Source organism: Molothrus aeneus, chromosome Z (assembly GCF_037042795.1).
Source record: "Molothrus aeneus isolate 106 chromosome Z, BPBGC_Maene_1.0, whole genome shotgun sequence".
In the NCBI taxonomy this organism is placed as follows: Eukaryota; Metazoa; Chordata; class Aves; order Passeriformes; family Icteridae; genus Molothrus; species Molothrus aeneus.
In genome coordinates, this window is record NC_089680.1 from 46,420,291 (window position 1) to 46,443,066 (window position 22,776).

Genomic DNA, 22,776 nt, shown 5'->3' on the forward strand with positions numbered 1-22,776 from the left:
AAGAAAACACAAAATCACCATGACATGGTATATTCAGATTCCAGTACTATGATAGTTCCTCACCACAGTATGAGGTTAGCAAGAAGGTCCTCAAACAGGAAGCATAAATTCATGGAACGAAAGCAGATCATCACAGGTCTTGTGAGTACATCTTTTTTCCTGTCCTTCTCATTCATTTTTCTACATCCTCCCCTAAGGACTTTTTCCCCAAAATTCTCAAATAATGGAGAGACAGCATCCCACTAAACTTAAGCCAGCAGACAGCTATCTTTACAATTATGCAGCTTTTCTCCACTGTCAAAATAAGATCTCCTTTTGTGCAATCACTGTCCCTTGCTTCTTATTCTATTTAGCCAGATCCCAGGCAAAAGATTCTAACCCTTCTTACTGCAGCAAGCTTTCCTCCACAGCTGACACACAGCTTCCCAGTTTTACCCGGTTTTTACCTCATTCTCCTTCTGTCAGACATGTTTTCTGAACAGCTGACAAATTTGTCCTCCTTGCTTCCACTCTCTTTGGCTCATCTGCATTTTACCAGAGCAGCTGCACCTCAAACTGGCAGAATGCATCTATTCCACTTACATGCATGGACAGAACCATACTAGGCTCCCTTTTAAATTTACCAGATATTCTCCAGTTCATATTTATTGTTTTCTTTCTACAGCATGTCACTGGGTTGTGTTGGAATTAAATGCAGTCTTTGGATGCTTTTCTGCAGAACTGCACTGGGTCTGATGGTACTGCATTATCTGGAGACCTGAACCTCTCTCTGCTGAACCATTTCCTAATTTTCCCATGCCATTACTTCAGCTCATCAAGGCAGTTTCAAACCAGAGCCCTGTTATTCTGCAAGCATCCTGCTCCTCCTGGTTTCCTGTTTATTGTTGATTCCTTTGTCCTAATTGCTAATAAAAATACAAAAAGCACCAGATGTCAGGAAGAACCCTGCAGAATTCTTCTCAATAAATCTTCTCATTCTGATACCAAATTGTCATGTAAGCTCTCCTCCATAATTCTCTCACCAAATTTACATACACCTGACCACAGATAGATGTATATAGCGCATATTCTCTTATCTTAATAGCGTGGGTTAACATTTTTCTGAAGTCAAGATAAAAGATCCCACATCCACTGGGCTTACCACCCTCTGGAAGATGAAATCAGAATGTTGACATGATTGGTTTCGCCATGCTCATGCTGCCTTTTTCATCTCATTATTTCTCTCATGTGTTCCAATTTCTCTTGTTGCTCTGATGTCCTCCTTATAGAGAGGCTCAAGCTTTCAAGCTCTCCTGTGTCTAGAGTTCAGGAACCTCCTCCATCCTCTGTAAAGTACTCAAAGAGAACGTGTTAATTGCTCTAAGTTAATTTCAGACAGCTCCTCATGTGTGCTGCAGCCCCACTGACTGGGGTCCCCACACACCTTCTGTGAGCACTGTCCAACATCAACTGCCCCACTGTAGTCCAAAGTACCACTCATCCCTTCTTGCTGCTACAGGGGAATTTAGCCAGGCTTGGGGAGGGCTCTGCATTTGTCCCTAGAAGAATCTACTGTGATTGGAAGCTGTGATCCCTACCAGACAGGACTGCACTGCTGAGCTGATGAAAGGGCATCCCTTAGGCAACAACTCCCTGGCTAAGCACCCAGTATCCCAAGAACCCACTGGGATCCCCAGACCGGGCTGCATGCAGGACTATAAAGTGCTTGTTGTTCACAGCCTACCAGGGGGGCAATTCCTCAGGATCTCTAAGCTTCTGTTCTCCTGGGGCTCTGGGAGCACGTTTTTCCAACACACAGTCTTACACTCCATGGCCAGCGCAGCAAGCATCTGTATCATTAGCAGATCACTCACAGAAAGCCTTATCTGCAGCAGAAGAAGACCTCCTGTCTCACCTGTGACTGGACATCTGGAGCAACACCCAGGAGCCCAGATTCAGAATCAGTGAGCCAGAGAACACCTCCTGTCACAGCCTGCCCTCTTGGGCTGCACAAAGTCTTGCTACTATGGAAAGTCAGGCCTGCAGCTCTGTGCAACCTGGCAGCTCTCTGCAGGACAGGCAGCCTCACACTCCTGCTTACAGTGGGTTTTACTTTGCACACCAACAAATGTGCCCGTGCAGACATGGCTATCTAAAGTCAAGATAGGGATGAAAGCATCCTCTCCTTTACCCCTGCAGGAAGTACCTCTTTTGGATTACTTTCTGCATGCCAAGGAGGACCAGCAATACTGGTGTGATTGCATTAATATAATTACAGGCTTTAGCTTCTGCTGAAAATGTATTCCCACATAAACAGGCCTGGAAAGCCCAGTGGTACTAACAGGATAAGCAAAGGTCTGTCCTTTGCAGTACATAAAAAGCAAAAACTCTAGAAATCCAGAGAACAACTATAGCTCACACTTTACAGCTCAGCAGATAACACTATCATTGCCATTTTTGTTTCTTCTTCCTATAGCTCTTTAATTTCAAAATAGGAATTGTCCTTTCCTGCCCAGGAAATGGGTGGGGAATTGTTCCCTGAGAACACCCCCTCAGAACATTTACGCATTAACTTTGCAAGTAATCAGTCACACACCTCCTAAGTCCAGCACCTCTGACTGTTGTCCTTTGACAGTCACTTCCCTGCACCCAGCAGCACAATCAGAGCAAGGCCATAAGCACACAGAGGCCAGGCCATACACTGGCAATCCACTTGCCCAGGTGTGTCCATTTGCCACACCCACGTTTCAGACTAGTTTGCTGGTTCCCACTCTCATCCAGGCAACATTTTTAATTTAATTTAATGCTCTCAGGTTTACACTTTTGAGTTTGCTTTTTTTTTTCTCCAAAATCCACCCACACATGTTTCCATCTTCAAAGATGGAATACAAATACACCCTTTAAAAGGCAACTCTGAAGCCAAACAGAGGAATTTCAAACAGAGGAATTGTTATCTACAACTTGTAAGAAACACACATGAGAAATAGTTTCCTGGTTTATCATAGTATGTGTTGAGTTGCTGCTTCAACACAAAATCAGAGCCCTCAGAATTTCATCACCAGACACCAGCCTTCTGGCTCAGAAGACCAGAGAGAACAAATAAGAACAGACCATTCCATTTCTGGACTTGCTTTCCACAAATCTATCACACCAAATGGTTTGTGAACCTCTCAGCTTAAGCTGGGTTCCCCTTAAAGCCATGGACACTCTCCTAGGCATACCTGCAATACAGCAGGTGACACACCCTAGACAGACCTTGCCATCCAAATTCCACTTCCATGCTATAACACTATCAAGGGGAAATTGTCAGTAATAAATTCCTTTGGAACCAAAGTCAGCCAGACCATATGATTATAAAACAACCCAGAGCTTTAAATACCATCTGAACATGTCGTCTCAAACAACACTACAAGCTCAGGGGCTACAAGTTTATTGTTACAAGAGAAATAAACAAGCACTGATATGGTGGCTTTCACCTTTTGGGTCATGACTTGGTTGTACCGGCAGGGCAGGTGGAGTCTGCACTGAGGCTATGTCTCTTCCACAACTCTGGTCTGAGAAGCAAAATCCTTGAGAAGAAAATGTTGCCTTGGAGGTGAGGTTTATCAGTTCAGAGTCCACAGAGGGAGAACCTAACCATCAGAGCATGGTCTTGACCATGTCAATTGACAGCCAGCTGCTAACAGTCAGCAGAGAGAGCTACAGAAAAACACGTTCTCAGGCCAGTCTCCAGAACAGGACCTCAGGCAGTCCAGTCACAAGCACACACACTGCAGTTTTGCCCCCACGTGCTGCAGTTTCTCCTCTTCACACGAAAACAGGGCCCGTGGGTCACAGCACTGCACAAGTGCTGTGTGAGGCCTTCTACTGCAGCCAGAGTGCAGAAACACAGGACCTGTGTGTGTCCCATAGCACTGCTGCTGCTGCTGGGTGCCCAGCATCTGTGTACAGCAGCGGCAATCTAATGGGTAAGGCTGCTGAATATGCATTAATGGAGAATCCGAAGTGGGACACTTACTGCAGACACTTGAGCCGGGATAGGGAAGCAGTTTAAGCTGGTGCCACAAGAAAACTGAGTTACTGATGAAGTCTTGCAAACAGGGCCAGCCTAGCAAGCAGTTGTGTATGAATAATGCATTCAAAAGAAAAAAAAGAAAAAAAAAGAAAAAAAAGAAAGAAAGCTTCAAATAGTTTTTGTAAACAAGAAAGGAGGTAGAGAACCATCAACTAAGTGATCTCACATTCCTCGATTTGCTTTATCAATCTCAGTATTCAAAAAAAAAAAGCTTAAGAGCAGTCCAGGCTCTCTAGTGAATCAACAAAACCACACAAAGGACCGTACCACTCCTCACAGCCTCCAGGCTGTACATTAGCTTTTAGCAACGGTATCTACCACATGAATAATGCAGCACGTCTTCCAGAGCATCTGTACTCCAATCAATCCACAGTAGCAAATAAAAACCTTTCAGCACGCCTTTCTATCAGGCAGCAGGACCTTTTTACAGCTGCTCAGAGGCATATCCTTGGAAAAACAACCCTATCTGCGACCAAAGCTGGAAGCTTTTAAATTGGCCAGCTGGGAACCAGCCTTTTAAATCAGCCATCCAGCGATGGGCCTCGATTTTATCAATTGCCTTTCTTTGTCTTTTGTTCCATAAGGATCCACACCCACCGTTCCCGGGCTCAGATTAAGGGAGCTCAGACTAAGGTTTCAGTCGGCTTTCAGAAATAGACATGTGTCTCTTCCCAAAAGCAGCTCAGAGGCTGCAGCCGGCCCTTCCCAAGAGGGACATCCTGGCCTCCCCAGACACACAGCATACACGCCACATCCTTCTCCTGCACTATAAAACAGCCTCATAATGAAGCCTCATAATGAAGCATTGGCCTTCACCAAATCAAGCATCAGTCAGATGCTCCAAGGTGTATTTTCAGAAGCAGAACAGGTGATGAAAAGAGACACTTTGTCCATGTCCATCACCAATGCTGGTTTGAGTACTGCTCCTCTGCAGAACCACGAAGGTCCCTTCTCCTGGGAAGCCCATCAGGAATTGTGGGAACTGCTTCTGTCACTGCAGGCAGAGCACATCATGCAGGCTACTGGCTACCTGAGAAAGGGCGTGCCACCAGTGCAGATGGACCAGGATCCACAGAAGTGGTGGGGGACAAAATCACAGCAGAAAGCAAGATCTCAAAGAACAATATATTCTAGAGATGTTGTCTGTTAACAGAAAACCCAGCTCTAAAAAACACTCCAATGTATTTGCAGCTCTCCAGCATGGCACGGGTACTTAAATATGGTGCCCTGGTAAGCTGGCTGTGGAAAACAAACAGCTCTAGAATAAGCATTGCACAAGTAGAGAGGACATGAAGTAGGAAGGTGAAGGAGTCACTCAAAACTGAAATAATGGGTTGATTTCCTCATCCACAAAAAGGGAATTTCTCTGACAGTGCACAGCAGCCCCTCTTGCCCCTTATTTTTGGTGCACAGTGGCCAGGGCAGGACTTGAGGTCTCATGTGAATCCTTGCAGGAGTCATGCCAGCCCTTCCCCCATGCTGGCAGTAGTGCCACATGGACACAGCCTCAAGGAGACGTGAGACAGTGGCTCCTCCACTGACACAGGCATCTTCTGCTCAGACCATAAGCAAAAGGGTTTTTCAGTACTTTTGCATCCCCCAGTTATTGGCTTAGGCCAGGGAAGGCCAACATTGCATAGAGACCCAGCCTGTACTGAATAGAAAGACTCCAGAAACCCACTGCAGCCATGCACCCCACAAACATCATCACCAGCTGGTACCACATTTTTTGTCTCAGAGCATCCTTCTAATGATGGAACTCAAGGCTGTCCAGTTAAGGCCAAATTCATGCCAAGGTCCCAAGCTTGGCAAAATGCACATCGTGCAAATTTTTTTACTTTGGAAGATACACCAAGTGTTGTGACCCTCAAAATAATTTTAAGCACATATGTCCATGGGCAGGCAAGGGCTGCCAGGAGTGAGTGAAACAAGACCACTCTTCACAAGACAAGGCTGAGACAGCAAAAATCCCATGGCCTTCCTTGATGAGTTTTCCAGCTACACTTGTGTTCAGACACAGGCTTAAACCACAGTGCACTCCCAAGGCAGGCAGCAACACCACATGGCATCCAGCATAATAACGCCCTCCTGGTGACACCTGTCCATGCTACTGCCACATCCCACTGCCTGCTACTTCTCTTCTGTGCTCTTCTGCAATGCTGGCAAACCAGGGAGATGGACAAGGGAGTACATGTGCCTTATAAAAATAGCTCAGCCAGGTTATTTTTAACTCAGCACAGTCAGCAATGATGTTGAGGAGCAGCGAAGAGAGCAAAGAGAAAAACCAGGAGAGACCACAGTCTCAAGTATCTTTGAAGAGGCTCAAGCTCTCCTGTCATCTGATCTGGTGAGGAATCCAAGACTATATTTTGGGTAGAACCCCCTAGAACACTTTGAAGTGCACATCATGAAGTACTGGCTGAATTGTCACCTGTTCTTTATTTTATTGCTGTGGTCACTTCCAATCTTGATGCCAAATGTGTACTTGAGCTTCCCTGGGACACGTGAGAGAAGCAAAGAGAAATTACAATGCTAAATCACATAACCACATGAAAACCTCAGGCCAGAAGGCACTTCTGGAGGTCCTGAGTCAGTCCTGTCCTCAGCCCACAGCAAAGCTCACTACAAAGGGAGGTCAGGTTCCTTAGACTGTCCAGACGAGTTTGAAAGACTGATGAGATCCCTTTGGCCCCCTTGGAAAATGTGCCTATTTGGAGTCTTGTGGAGATGCTCAGGTTGCAGGTACCCTGCAGAGTTACCAGATGACTCTGGTCAAACTTGCTGCCCACCAGGACCCTCACAGCCTTCACAAGAGCTGCTCCTTTCACTGCAGGGAGAGGCTGCACATCAGGGGCAGAAACTGACTTTTATCTTTATTAAATTTCATAGAGGGCTGGTTTAACCTTCGTTATAGGCATAAGGCAGTCTGGAGCCTCCAGCCTGCTTAGAAAGCCCAGGAGCTGGGAAGTACCCATGGAGGCTCTGCTGCCAGATATTGGACTTCCCTGCAGTGGCCTGACAAGCATCATTCTTCCCACAAGCAACCTGGAGCAAGGGAGCCTGAGGCACCATCATTCTTACTCCACTGCCAACAGCACCTGGAGCTCTGCTTCTTGAAGGTTCATACCACTTGCTCACAAATCACCCCCAGCCACAGGAGAAGTTTCTTTATTAATATTTCTCAGCCAATGTCAGCTATAAATCAAGCTGAAGCGTACAGACCACCCTTCACGGTGTGTGAACACACCTGTGCTCAGTCAGTGCAAAGTCAATTTGTACATCCCAGGAGGCACAGGAGAATACTCCAGGAATGATTACACACTCAGTGGTAACACCTTTTTTTGGCAGTTCAACCTGTCCTTTCACCATTCCCTTTTCTGCCTCATGTGGTGCCATACTCTGCAAGTTCTGACAGAAAGAAACATGGTGAGTTGAGGACCTAAGTGCCTTCAGTCAACATGGCCTTTACAAGATATCATAGTGGATCAGGGGAGTGTGGAGACTAGCAAAACCCAAAACAACCCCAACCTCAGCTCAGTTCCATTAGGCTTATCAGAGCTCCAAGGAAGGGCAGGAGGCAGTATTACAGAAGCAAAGGATGGGGCAATGGCAGCCTCTTTGGAGGGTAAGCCCCGCCTTCCTCTGATTCACCTCTAGCCTTCCAAGATAGCCTGTGTACAGAAAGATAAAGCTAACTTGCCTGCATTCTCCAGAGACAATACCCTCTTTCACTTTGCTGGTTACCTGGGCAGCAAAGAAAATATTATTGCTTATCAACTTCCTTGTAAGTACTAATGTGCTTCTGAATTCAACAAGAGGCCAAATTCCACCTTAGAGACCTTTTATATGCTGGCAAGATCCTGCTTCATTAGAAAAGGAAAGCAAATAAAACAATCTTGGTTCAAAGAACAATAAAAACTCAAAGCCTCTTTGCCCCCCCACATGCAGAAACTCAGCTTAAAAAGTAAGTTACGAACTTTCAGGGACATTGCCACATTTCTTGTCAGAAAGGGAACCTTGAAAAACTTGTCATCAGACACTCTCCAAAGCTCAGCAGTTTCTCCTGAAACCAGAACACCAGGCTTTCACTCTCCTGTTTCTCAAAAAGAAGTTTCCTGCTATTCAAGGCCAAGCTGGCTTCTGGGTTTCAGAAACCAAAGTTCAGCTCTCCATCAAAATGATGCAGCTGGGTCTCAGTAACCTGCTATGTTCTTTGGGAAGACAAGGACACCTGGCCCTCCTGTCCTTATTGTGAGACCTGCAGACATCTGGCAGAGAGGGTGTCTTTTCTAAAGGCTACTGTACAAAAGGCTTTCCTTTCAGCAAAGGTTCATGGGTTCAATATTGTTCACCTCCCAATATCTTGGTTACTTGCCCACAGGAGTCAAAGTGGAATCCATTGGGATAGCCAGATTTCCTCTCAAACCTCTTCTGCCTACCTGAGCAGTTGTGGCAGCCACCAGAACACAGATGCATGAGAAAACCTGAAGTGCTCAGCAGGATGGTGAGACAAAGGAAATGCACCCAGTGCAGATGTTTCTCCTGAGTTCTGTCGAGGTTTGGAGGTTACACACTTCACTTGGATGTCTCAATATACAGCCCTTACATCTAATGTGATGCCATGTCACTGCACTCCCCCATGGCTGGAGCTGTGTACACAGGCTTGAATGTGATGAGATCCTGGCCAGTGACACCAAGTCTGTATCTCATCCCTGAAGCTGCCTGGGGAAATGAAAACTGCTGAAGAGATGGAGGGGCACTAACCAGGCTCCTATTTGTCTGGGAAGGAAAGCACAGCCATGCAAGGGCACAGTGTAGGAGACCCCACCTCTCTGGTCTCCAGTTAAGCCTCACAGTCAACCTATCCATAGCTCTAAATCGGGACAGATGTGGAGCCTTCGAAGTCCCTAAGGATGATGGTCTCCACCTGCCTGGTCCCACTGCCCTGCTGGGGATGAAGTTTTCTCTAATGTCTGACTTACTTCCCTCCAGCTGCAGCTTGCATTCTTGGTCTGCTTATTACACTGTCAGTGCCAAGGAGAGTTTGGCTCTCTAACTGCCCTCCCAGAAGTTGTATCTTTCTGCTAGCAAATGGGTTTGGCAGCAAAGGACACACATACCTACTACCATAGACCAGAGAAAAACTAGCTGAGAGTTTCTCAGATGTGAGCCAGAATTAGAGGGAAATGGTCCCTGTCCTTCTGAAGGCAATGACAGCAGGACTTTGTTCCTTGAAAGGCAGCAGGCAGTATCAGAGGTATTCTCTGAAACCCATAGCTGCAGAATTCATTCACCTGCCAAACAGCATCATCTGCATACAAAAAAATAGTGAGGGGCCCACACAGAAGAGAAGTGTGGGAAACTCTCCCACACCCATGCAGTGCCTGTGGAATTATGATTCAAGTTGAGGCCTTTCTCTTTGAGTGGCTAATTAAGTCAGAATTGACATCTGTCTGTTCTCCAGAAAACTCCTAACACACTTTTGAGCTCTTTAACAGCAGGTGCCACTTTTACATGAAGCATGACAAGCCAGCAAGAGAGTGGCAAAGGCAGGTGTCACAGGCACAACAGCCAATGCTTTCTTCCACCATGTCATAGAATCATAGAATATGCTGAGTTGGAAGGGACCCATCCAGATTGTTGAAATATACCTCCTGTCCCTGCATAGGATAATCCCAGGAGTTACTCCATGTGAGAGCATTGTCCAAACACTTCTTGAACGCTGTCAGGCTTGGTGCTGTGTTGGAACCCAGGGCATGGGGAGTATTTTACTGCCTGTCCTGACAAGTCCTGATTCCCAGGAAATTACTGTTTTTAACCTTCTTCCATGGAGAGGGCTTCCAAGAATTTGGGATTAATTGGAATCTGCAAGTGTGTGAAATAGATAATAGTATAGTTTATCACAGGGTGAAAAATTTAGAATTTTGGGTTTTTAGTAGACAGAAGGAGGTAGACAGAAGAACAAATGGAGGATTTTGGGTGTTGGCTGGTTCCTTCTTCATCTACTCCATTTTCTGCTGTGTTGGGGAGAGCCACAATGCAGATGTTGTGTGGCAGACATATAATTAGTTATTGATAGATAAGTAGAAATAAAGTATGTTTTAAGGGTTAATTGGATAAAATAGCTTTAAAAAAAAAAAACCTTGAAACTGTACATCTTGTGACCTTTTTTGCTGTCTTCTCCATGTGTGCTGAGTCTGGTGTAGATGGCACACAGAACTTCTGACAAGATAAAAATAAACAGCAACCTGAAGACTGAAAAAGTTCCGTTCGTCTCCTACTCCTGGCATAGAACTTTTATTAGGAGTCTCCCACGCAGGGCGCCCCAAGGGGTCTTACACAGTGCTGTAATCACTTCCCTGGGGAGCCTGTTCCAGTCCCCACCACCCTAAGGGTGAAGAACCTTTTGCTGATATCCAGCCTAAACATTCTCTAAATCAGCTTCAGGACTTTTCCTGAAGTCCTGTCACTGGCCACAAGAGTGTAGATATCAGTATCTGTCCCTCCTCTTCCCCTCACAAAGAAGTTGCAACCGCAATGAGGTCTCCTCTCAGTCTCCTCTAGGCTGAACAGACCAAGTGACCTCAGCTGCTCCTCATATGGCTTCACCTTTAGGCCCTTCACCATCTTTGTTGGCCTCCTCTGGACACTCCCTAACAGCTCAATGTCTTTTATTACCCAGAACTGCCCCCAGCACTCGAGGTGAGGCTGCCCCAATGCAGAGCAGAGCAGAGCAGGACAATCCCCTCCCTTGCCTGGCTGTGATGCTGTGCCTGATGCCCCCCAGGACACGGGTGGCCCTTCTGGCTGCCAGGGCACTGCTGACTCACGTTCAACTTGCCACTGACCAGGACCCCCAGCTCCCATTCCATGGAGCTGCTCTCCAGTCTCTTGCTCCCCAGTCTATACACACATCCAGGGCTGCCCCATCCCAAGTGCACAATCCAGCACTTCCCCTTGTTCAACTTCATACTGTTGGTGGTTGCCCAGCCCTCTATTTTATCAGAGTTTCTCCACAGGGCCTCTCTGTCCTCAAGGGAGTTAACAGTTCCTGCAATTAAGTGTCATTGGCAAACTTGCTTGGTATCCCTTTCAGTGCTGCACCCAAGCTGTTAATGAAGATGTTAAAGGGCCAAGGATGGAGCCCTGTGGCAGCTCACTAGGGACAGGTCTCCAGTTTGATGTCACCCCATTGTGAGTATGGTACCCTATACATCATAAATTTTAAAATTCATCGTTTAGAGCATCAGTAGCAGGTTGAGTTTTGCTTTTTGGTTTTTAGTCTGGCTTTGATTGATGCTGACTAAGTGGGAAGACTACCCATGCTTTCCCTGCCAGGGAAAAGAGATTCTGTGCCAATTCATTCACCTGCTGGCTTGGCAAATATACAGTTTCTGGAAATCACTGCCATCACTCTGAAACTATTCCATCAGTGCAAGTACAAAAGTATTGTTTGGTTCAGACTTGGAGCATGGGTTTGGAGCCAATCTCTTTATTGCTGCCATTCATTGCACTCCAGTTTGCATTGCAACGCCATCTTGGAACATGCAGATAGGATTTTCTCCAGCTGAAATTAAAACCATTCCAGGATCAGGACCCAGTATTCTCCATCTGCTATGGAACCAGCTGAGTCAAACTAAAACATCCAAAATACCTGTGGATATGAAAAGTCCTGGTATCACCCCTTTCACTCTCCAGATCTGCTTTTCTTGAACTGTAGATGTTACAGTTAGCATGTAGGGGAGTCACTGCACACAGACATCCCTCTCTGTTTGACCTTCAGCCTTACCTGTCTTCATATAGACTATTTACCTGCTCTCCTCCAAGTACTGCACTCTAATATTTCTTTTAGGTGCTCCTCAATCTCTGATCATTTGATTCAGCACCACTGCTCTCCTCCAGTCTCATTCTTCACACCTCTCCATCTTCACACCTCCCAGCAGTGAAGATCAGCCTCTCTTCCCACACTGTAGTAGTTTAATCACTGTATACTTCATTCCTCACAGCCCCTTCACGTATCTCCGCCAGGATGAGTTTTGATCATCTTCCAGCTTTGTCCCAATGCACCAGCCTTCACTTCAACCCTTCCAGCCAGGAGCACCTCTGGAAGTGCCTCCACATCCCAGCAGACCTCCCTGCTACAGGCTCTCTGTCCTTCTACCACTGCTGCTTTCTATGCCAGCCTATTTCCCCAGCATAGCTGATATCCATGCTGACAAACTGATCTTTTCTATGGCTTTGAGTCAGCTCTGAGCATCTGTGCCTCACTGACTTTTTGAGCCAAAGGCTTATCTGTCTGTTTAGCCAGCCCTAATGGATTTTCCGCCTGCAGATTCATCTAATGGCTTTTCTTGAACCACATCCCCAACATCCTGTGTCAATGCTTTACACTGTTTATCTGTATCCTGTAGTTCCTGGGCAATGATAAACAGAGGAACAATCACTCCCTATCTGAACCCTCCATCCCATCATACTACCATATGTGAAAAGCTGTATGTCATATCCCTTTTCAGACATACCTTTTCCAGTTATCCTTCTCTGCATTCCCTTCTGCATTACCAGGTCCTCAGTGAGCTGCAGGAAGCTAGTTTGGCACAAGGCATCGAAGACCAAGTTGCATTATAGATGTATCCAGACCGTTTTGGGGTTTTCTTTAAATCAGTGCAGTACAAAAAAGAAAAAAAAATTAAAGAAAACCCAGAAAGGTAGCACAGTCCTTAAAATCTGGCTGTGAATTAAAGCAGAATTCTGAATTCCTGACATAATACAGGCCAGGCAGCTTGGGATGCTATTTCCATGCCTTAGGCAGCAAAAACAAAGGCTGTTTGTGTAAGAAGAGTGAGAAATAAAGCACTGGGTAGGACACACAGGGCTTCACCGCAGCTATCTGCATATGCAGTTTTCTGTGGATATTTTATATGTGTTCATGAAATTACATCAGTATCTAGGGCTTTCCAGTACCAGATAGCCTTCAGGCTCCAGGAAACTTCTGAAGACTGGTCAGAGCCAGTGGAAAATCAGCACTGTGCTCCTAGCTTAGCCTGAGATGACAGCAAGTGGGATGAGTCCCACAGAGGGCTCCCTGAGCAGGCTCAAGGACTTCAGGTGAGTGCTACACCTGCCTTGCATGACACTGTCATGCCAGGGAGCTCCAGGGGTAGGAAGGACAGCAGGTAATGACACAGGTAGACATGAAAGTTTAAAAAGGGTTAGTTTGGAAACAGCTCAAAATAAAAAACTGGATTTCCTGAGGAAGTTTTGCTTTTCTACAGGAGTTGAAGACACTTGCAGATTTCCAGACTAATAGACTAAAACCACTATATGGTCATCTGCCGGTACTGGTAGTGGCCAGTGGCACCAGTGAAGCAGAGCCCCACAACAATGAAAGGTGTGTGAAACACTTCTAGTGCCATTAATCTTCCAAACTCACACAACTGAGTTTGACTGCAAGACAGGCAGAAATAAGAGTACAAATGCTGCTAATTTTTTTATCTATGTAAGGTAAGCTGCCATGAAGTCATAGAGAAGTTCATGTTGCAAGTCATGTCAGGGAAGGAAGTATAGACATTGTAAAACTCTTCAGAAATATACAAAACCGTACATAAAATAATGACTAGTTTCTCAAAATTGAGAGAAAGAGAAGGTAGAGAAATTGTCACTTCAGTTCCCTCTTTACACATTAAATGCATTTTCTCTATCAAGCTTAAGAAGCTCTATTCTAGTAACAGCCCACAGACAAATGAACACCAAATCAAAGGTCTCAAAACAAAGAGATTCCCCAAGTTAAGAGCAGGATATCTTTAGTGAAATAGGATTTTTTTAAACCTCAAGAATGACCAAAATATACTCAAGGATATCCTTTGATATTTTTTCTTAATTCAGCAGATATAAAGCAGATATATGTGCTGCAGAGAAAGTTAGGAATTCTTAACCACTCATCTGAGTTCAACATGCATAATGAACATTGGGAAGGAAACATGAAACACAAGGACCAAGACAGACTTTCTAGGTGGATTTTAGCTGTGGGTTTCCTTGCTTTAACTTAGGGAAACTTCTAATATCATCACCAGGTTTTTGCTTCTAGTATCATGACCAAATCACAGGCAAATTTAGGCTGGGAGGGACCTCGGATGGTCCAGAGCACAAACTTTCAGTCAAAATAGGGTTAGCCTTTAAGTCAAGTCAGGCTTTTCACAGCCTCATTCATGTGAATTCTGAAAATCTCCAGAGGTGGGGGTACTAAAGTCAAGAAAAACATCCTGCTAAGCCCCTGTCTGGATAATTGTGAACTCAGTCGGTCATTACACACCAATCACAAAAGCAAGTACTGGTCGTACACAGTGCTCTGCCTCCATGAGGATGAGTCACCTACCCCACCCTCTCCAGGCCGCAAGTCAACACAGCCAGTGAAATCCTTCTCCACTTACAGTCAATGTTCAAACTGGCTCAGAGGACTCCTGCCTTCAAACTGTCATCCCTTCAACAACCATAAAACATAACTCAGGAGAGAAAGTCAGCTGTTGTGCTAGGGAACAAGAATACCACCTTGGGACCCTAAGGGCAAAGCCCAGCAGAACATGCTGAGAGCTTGGAGAGGAGACATGTATGGTCTCCTCTGTGAGATGAGATGCTCTAGTGGTGACTAGCTGGAGAACAGAAACTCCTGCAGGAGGCCAGGTAGCTGCTGTTTGGTTAATGGCAGACTGAGAGATGTCACCTACTTCCAGAGAACACTGCAATCTGCACTAAGTGACATTATTTAGGTGATCATCCTGTTCGAGTTTCTAGCTATGCATCATCCTGGGAAGCTCTTCCCACGATTCCTCCTCTTTGCTGCTAAAAAACACAAATGCCTTATTATTTTGCCAAGTAATAACTTCTGCTTCCAGCTACTGGCTTTCATTGTGGTTTGTCAGCCCAATTGAAGAATCCATTATCTATAAAGACAGAAGCGATTTTTGATCTTTTCAATTCCACAGAAACCAAGAGTTCACCAAAATACAACCTGGAGACCAAGAAAGACAAAAGCATCAACTTTCCACTTGAGCTTTTACCTATAAAATCTCATAGAAGGGTTGGGTTTTTCTGCTCCAAGACTTGTGTTGCCTGGCAGGATGCATCACACCCAGAACTACTGCACAAGAAGATTAATGTATGACAGGAGCATGAGCTTCAAATAGATGCAAGAGGCTGTAAAGTCAAACCCTTCAATCCCTATTAACCCTTTAAATACCCTGATTTTTAAGACTGTGAGACACTGAATTCCAATTGATTTCTATGGAACATGTCAGATGCCAGGCTATCATTAGCAAAATCAATCTTTTCAATTAAGACTCAAGCATCAGTTGCTGACATAAAGACCTTTTGCAAATTCAAAGGGAAACAGCCATGACCACAGGCAGGAGGGGTCAGAAGACAGACTCTGATCCTCCCTGACTGCAAGGAAAAGGGCCTCTCATGTAAAGAAACTGAACATTACAAGAGCAGGAACTTGGAGCAATGCTATTCTGATTTTGTTTTTGTTCCTCTATGTGTGCATTTTGGTATTCAAATTAAATTAGAGAAAATGGCAGAGAAAAATAATGTGAACTAATTACATTTAAGTAGATGTTAGCAAGACAATCTTTGACCACTTCTACTTGTCTCTTGCAATTAAAGAGCTGTCTGGATTCTCTGTACCTATTACCCTGCAATTTTGTTGCCAGCACAGGCTCCTTTTACAGAGCAGATAGACTAGAAGAAACCAAGGGTGACAAGGAAGATTGGTCTTTCCTGGCATCATTCACATTACAGGTGGTGCTCCTAAAAACATCAGTGTTAGGCTTCCTAGAAACGAGCACTGCAACTCTGACAGCAATTCAGGCAAAATGGTAGCTATGCTTTTCTAAGGCGATATGGTTTACATTTTTCAAGATTTGTGTATTCTTGCTTAGGGAAAACACTGTGAAACACTGGTTTAAATAACTTGTTATAACCTCAATGTAACCATGTGAAAGGTGGCTGAGAGCTGAACAGCACTGGTAGAGTCAAATTTGCTGCAGCCCAGAAGGCAAAACTGCACAGATACCCAACAGGGTAGCTGTGGTGCTACAGGACTCAGCACAGATCAATGGTGTGACACTGGGGGCCATTCAGGGGCAGCCCTTCAGGGGTCCTTTGGCAGACTGGCAAACGTCCTACATGCTAACACCCCATGGCCAAACAAGATCCAAGTGAGGCTGGAGTAGGACAGACAGTTCAGGGAGAGATCTGCTGCTCCCAGACCTGTGCACATGTTCTTGTTCACCTGCTGTATCAGTCCATGTCCCAGGCCACAGAGTGAGCCATGTCTGAGAAAAAAGCATTGCCCACCAAGCACTTCTCATGCACCCTACCACTGATTCTCAGAAAAGCTGGGAGGGGATCCAGAGATTTCAAACTCTCCCAAGGAGCAATTCAGACCTTTTAACATATGCTCTGGAAGGCAAGTTTAAATCACGGTATTTGTAGAGCAAGGACTGATTAATTTTGGCTCTTGGGAGTAAACCCAGTATTTGCCTTGGCCCCTCCCCACACTTTTTTTTCTGACTGTCCCTACTGAACTTTATGTACAAGATCCTCAAGTTATGAGGATCCTATTTCCTGTATTAATGCAACCCTGACATGGACAGCCTTGCCCAGTCACCTTTTTCTGGGAGGAGCTCTCCCCCAAGCATTGCTTCCTCTCCTGTTTAAGCACAACTCCCAGTACCGCAGGAGGAAGAACAAGATGGAGTTTGGCCTCTGTTGCTTTCCTGGATGCTATCTTATCAGCTTTCATGAACTTTGTCTTAATCTCAGCTATAAAAATACCACAGCTGCTGGGATTTTCTTCTGCTCTGTCTTCCTTATCATTTTCCTAGGTGACTTTGTCCCCCAGAGGGAGAGAGGCAGTGCAGAGTCATCAGTTGCAACCTCCTCTCTGCAGGTAGGTCCATGTTTCTTGGCACAGAGATAAAAAGCAGGCTATTCACCAGACTGGAAGGAAACTCTTCAACAAACCAGAGCCCAGAAGGATGCTCAGAAGAAAGAGCGAGAGAGACACCAAACTTTGTGCACTGGAAAATCTGAAACTGTGTGAAGCAGAGCAGGGAACAGGTCAACAAGGGAAGAGAGAACAGGGCTTGGAGCTGCACACTATCATTGGTACTACTCTTGGCAGCAGCATGTCTCCAAGCTTTAGAAAGGATTTTGCTTGGCTGAGGGTCAGAAAGTCCCATTTGTGAATTTCAAAGTGCTTTAGAAATAGTAAGCATCAGCATTACACTAATAGAGCCCTGCAGGGTGTATTTTCAAAATGGGGAATTGCTGGCAAGCCTGTAATACCACAGAGGGGAAATCCCTGGAAACACCAGGCCAGTCTAGCTTCTACTTACAAGCCAGTATAACCCTGTGAGTATCAAAATCTCTCAGCCAATACAGTCTCATGGATGATGTAAAGGTTTTTCCTGTTTCTCCTGAGGAGAGGCAGGAGGCACGTCAGCATAATTGCAGTGTGCTGCAGGCTGCTTGCCTCACTCAGCTCTGCAGCCAGAGCAGCTTTACAGCGTGCACTTACGGGAAGCCACGGAATGACTACATGTGAAACACCTCACCACACCACCACTCCAGTGCCTTCTTGCCACGGGAGCAAGAGACCAGACCGTCTGTGCTCCTGCTGTGCATCACGAGGTGGCCAGACACAGACACAGCTCTTTCAAAGCACAGCTGCTGTCCAGCCTCACCAGGGATGCCCTTGGCTCCGAGCAGCAGTTTAGTAGCAACCACAGCAACCACCCAGACAGCCCACTGGCCAGCTGTAAGATCACTGGTGTTTATAACTGGGAGTCAGGAACATTCAGATAAGGTGCTGGCATTTTGTGGGGCTTTTTTGTTGAAGCAAACACTTCAAACAAAGTTTTCCTATGAGAGTGGAGAACAGGGTGGGGCTGTTAAGGACCAGCTGAGTCCCCTTGAACCAGCCAAGAGTAGATAGTGGGGAAATGATCTGGCACAGTTTCCCTCCACACTGTTTCCTCACTGAGTCTCTGTCATACCCTGTTACAGCCCATTCGCCAGTAGTTTTCCCATCAAAATCCCTGCCTGGGGAAATCAGGATCTAACAAGGTAGCATGAAGACTTCATGCTATGCAGCCACTGTGGATCAACGAATACAAAAAAGTCAGAGGCAGCAAACTGACCACAAATTATGAGGAGCCTGCAAGGTCATGCATAAAATACAGCTTAGCCTGCCCCAAGGCAACCGTCTGTCACTCAAAGAATTACCTTTTTTTTTCTGGGATATGCCAAAGCTTTCAGTTCTCTCCCTAAGCCTCTGTAACAGTGAGTGCTTGGGCACCTGAGGTTTACAGCACAGGGACCTGCTCTGTACTCAGCTATTCATCCCCAAAACACAGCTCACACCACATTTAGGCATCTGGCAGTCCAGACAGCCCACAGGCAAGAGAGTACTCCCCCTTGCAGAAGCACCATAAACCTGTTCCAGAGACAGCAACCTGCCCAGTACCAACACACCTAGAAAGAGACTCACAGACTTAGGCAACTGAAAATCCACTCATTATCCAGCTACTAACAAATGTAGCAGACACAGAAATGTGAAAATATTATCCATTACTGGCATTTGCAGAGCGGGAAATTTCCTCAGAGGGGACAAACCAGCATACTTGAAAGACAGGCAGTAATTACCCAGGCAGAAAAGGAGAATGAGAAATATACAACATCTGGAGATACCCTGACCTGCCACCACGAAATCCACCTGCTGCACAGACACAGCCAGCAGCTAGATGGATGAACGGGACGGAGGTGATCAGTGCTGCTAGTCAGGCAGGGGACAGTGGTCTCCCTCACCCCTGGACTAGCAAAAACTGGCACACTCATGCTCAGATGCTTTGCCTCAGAGGAAGAGGGGCCAGGAGGAACTTAGGGCAGAGTTGGGGTGCAGGCAGCAGAATTGTGTGGCTCTTTGTCCAGTACCTGGGTCTCACATTTCCTGTCTAAGGCAGCTCTACTGAGATAACGGGCAGTGATTTTTTGCTACAGCATAACAGATTGTATGAATTTGAAACACAGCTCATTGAAGCTATAACAATAGATGTCATAATGCTAATTCACCAAATAACAGCAGCACAGATGAAAACACATCTTTTTTTCCTGTCTCTAAGAAGCAACCAGCTCTCCCCTATTCTGCCTCCCAATGCCCTAGAGTTTCCTGAAATGCTCACAACCAAAACATGAACTCCCTCGTGTCTCCATCAGTCACTCCCTATCTCTGATCAAACCAGGAGAGATCAGAGCTCTCCAAAGAGGGCACAGCCAGAGGAAGAACAAAGGGAACAGCAGGGCTACACAGGCTGCTCCTTTGTTAACCCACTGGGGAGCCTGCACTGGAGAAGCTTAAAGGCAACCATCAGTCAACCTTCTCCCAAATGTTCCCTGAATCCTCAGCAGAAATCACTTCCCTTGAGCACGAAGAGGCCAAAAGAGGCTAAGCCTGTCGAGGTAAATACCCTTCACAAGGACTGCAGCACAGCGTCTTCTTAGAAAGTATAAATAAAAAGGGCTGGGGCTGAGGCAGGGTGGCATGGAAATCAGGAACAGACAGGATGCTCCAGAGCATGACAAGGAGGGCACCACTCCCTGCAAAGTGACAATGTGTTCAGACACTGCACATAGCTTGCCTCACCGGGCCATAGGTCTGCAAAGTGCTGTCTGTTACACATCCCTTCGCAACAGCCTGTCTTGGCCTTTGACAGAGCTGCGGCATCAAAGCCAGACCCACGGAAGAAGCAGTCTTCAAAGCTGTGCTGCCTGAAAATAAGACTCCTTCAAGGTGCCAGTTGCCCGTTCAGGGGGAAGTGGGACCAGGGGATCCCGGTGCCAGAGAGTCATTGATGTGGCTGTCGTCACGCTCAGTGCAAGATGCGACCTACCCTGACATCAAGCACCCGAATTCCCCACAACTCGCAGGAAAGAGGCCAAATTTAAGTCATCGCACACACAGCCACAGGTCAGGCTTCTGTATAAATAATAAGCGAAGTTATACAGATGCCAAACCGTGCCACCGGCGGCAGGGCTGGCAGCAGGGGCAACCTTCCCGACCAGGCACCAGGACGGCTCGGGTCAGCAAGAAGCCCTGTTGCTCCGCGCACCGCTGCCTAGAGACCCCCAGTCGGAGGGCTCCCGCCGCGGGCCGGCTGCCAGTCCGCCACACCCCGCGCAGAAAACCCCGCCGGCAGATCCCTGCAGGAATAGCCCTGGCGCTACCGCCGAGCGAATCTTACCCGCCGAGGGCGCGACCAGCACCGGCTGCCCCGGCCGCGGCCGGCCGGAACGCCCCGCTCCGCCGCAGCACGGGGGATGCCCGAGGCCTGCGGCGCTGGGCGGCCAGGGCATCCCCCGGCCGTCGGTGTCCCGCCGCTGCAGGCGGCTGCCCCAGCTCCTCACAAAGCGGGGTGGGGCCGGAGGGAGCTGCGGCACCCCCGGCGCAAGACGGGCAGAGCGGGCGTCCCCTCCCGCTCCCCGGCACCGCCGAGCTCCGCAGGCCCTGGGCTGCGGCAGGTGCCCGAGCCGGCCCTGCCCGCGCCTGCCCCGGCCCCACGCCCCGCACCACCACCCGCGCTCTCGTACCTTGCCGCTGGCCACGGGGGTCTGGACGTGCGCACGGGAGCCGCGCCAGCCCAGCCCAGCCCGGCCCGCCCGCGGTCCCCGCCCCGTCCCGCCCCCGCGCCGCGCCCTGCAGCCGGGAGGTGCCGGCGGGCACCGGAGGTTGCCGCTGGCCCCGTGGAGCTCCCAAGAGCCTGACCGGGGCGATCAGGTCTGCGGCCGTGCCCGGCCCCTGGGCGCAACCTCCCGTGGCCAGCGAGGGTTTGTCCTGGTGCCGAGACGGGGAGAGCCCCTCCGCAACCACAGCAAGGTGTTCCGGTGCATCTCCGCTACCCTGGGCTTGGGAGCCATCCCTGGGCTTGGGAGCCATCCCACCCGAGCCAATGATGGTGCCATTCGCCGTCACCATCGCCGCTGCAGGTGGGTCCTCGACTCTGTGCCCAGAGGCACATGGTGAAAGGTGGTTGCGTGATCCTCCTTACGAGATCGACCTGACAGCATCAGGACGTTGCCGTCACTTGCAGTGAGTGCCACAGGCCTTGCATTAGCTCAGAGAGCTTCGGAGTTCTCTGTGCCCACCAGGTACCGCGCATCCGGAACACTGCACACACCCCTGCAACAGTTTTAATGTGCCAGCCTTAGCTGGCAGCCTCTGGCTGTCTCAGTAGTCCCTGGCAGATGGAGAGAGACTGGCCCAAAGCTGCAGGCCCTTTACTGATGGCATATGGCTTTAGAAAGCTTCTCACAGATCTCACACTCATTCTTTGGGGTCAGCTGGTACCTTGGCAGCACTGCAAAACTCCTCAGTGCCCTGAATAAGGAACTTGGTAAGTAGACAGCAGCACCCAAGATCAAATAGCAGAGGTTTCTTTTGCCAGGTCACCACCTCAGCTAACATTGTTCTGGTCCTGTCTGATTAATCAGAGTCTGAGACAGATAGCTCATCTACATACCTTAGTCCCATCACTCATTGGGTGGCAGAGCAGCTCTGGGCTGAGCTAGCAGCTGTGACAAGACTATGAGACTCAGTGTCCTTCACAAGTGAGATGCTGCAGATCAGTGTAAGTGAGCAAACAGAAAAGCATACGTGCCCAAATGATAGCGTGGATGCTGTTACCAATTATTAACTCCTCAAGGCAAAGTACTGTTTATCAAGAAGCTGTATATCAACCTTGGCACATGTAGACAAAGACAGAAGGGGTAGAGGCCTCGTGAACCCTTCCAAAAAAATGTCTCAAACACTCTCAACCGAAGCAACAACAGGCAACATAGCAGGATGGAAATCACTGGAACAGTAAGAACTGCTGTCCTTAGCTGAAAGATAATTCCATCAAGGGGAGATCACAACCACCAACCCAGCGACCACTTCCTCGCTACAGACCCCAAATCTAGTAAAAGAAGAGACTGCATGTATGATGTCGTCATTAGCACATCTGTCAGGACACCTCAAGTCCTTTTGGAGAAAAATGATGCCTGTGAAAGGACCAGATCACTGAATGCTTCAAGGGTGTTGAGCAGAATTTCAGAACCAACCAGCAACCACCAAGAGTGATCTTCATCCTTTGCTACCAGGTGCCAGCCCAGGACATCCCAGGAGACTGAGGCACTTCAGCAGATACGCCACCAGACAACTGTGGAGAAGCAATATCCATGGATGGAGCACAGGAAGGAATTCCTGTGGACACAAATTGTGGCTGCTAGTGCAGCAGCTGTCCTGGGCCTGCCGTGCCTACAGGAATTGAGATGACTTCTGGTAGCCCTCAGGATCCTTGCAGTGTGTGCACACATGTTTCCCATGGAGAAGTACAAGACAGGTCAGGTACTGATGCACAGATGATTTCCAGTGCTTCCTTTAACACATGTTGTGCTCCAACCCTGAGTAAACTGTAGAAGATTGCATGCAGGACTGACAGAGAGACAAAGACATCTTTGTTTAGGGTCTTTAGGGGGAAAGATTTCTTTCACCTACAGCTCTGTCCACTGTAGGCATCTGGCTGTGCTACTTATGTGCAAGTGCCATTCCTGAGAGCTGTTTTAGGTGCTGACAAAGTGAATGGTTTTGCTCCCCAGTCCCCTTTGCAGTCTTAAACTTGGTGGCTGGG

General features: G+C 47.5%; 1 protein-coding gene across 1 annotated transcript in view; it reads right to left on the reverse strand.

Moving 5' to 3' along the window:
* CORO2A (coronin 2A) overlaps nucleotides 1-20,757 on the reverse strand; it is a 57,439-nt gene extending 36,682 nt beyond the window's left edge. The window contains exon 1 of the mRNA XM_066569839.1: nucleotides 20,699-20,757. The gene's annotated coding sequence lies outside the window, so the exon portion shown is untranslated. The remainder of the gene's footprint in view (nucleotides 1-20,698) is intronic.
* Between the last annotated feature and the right edge of the window lie 2,019 nt (nucleotides 20,758-22,776).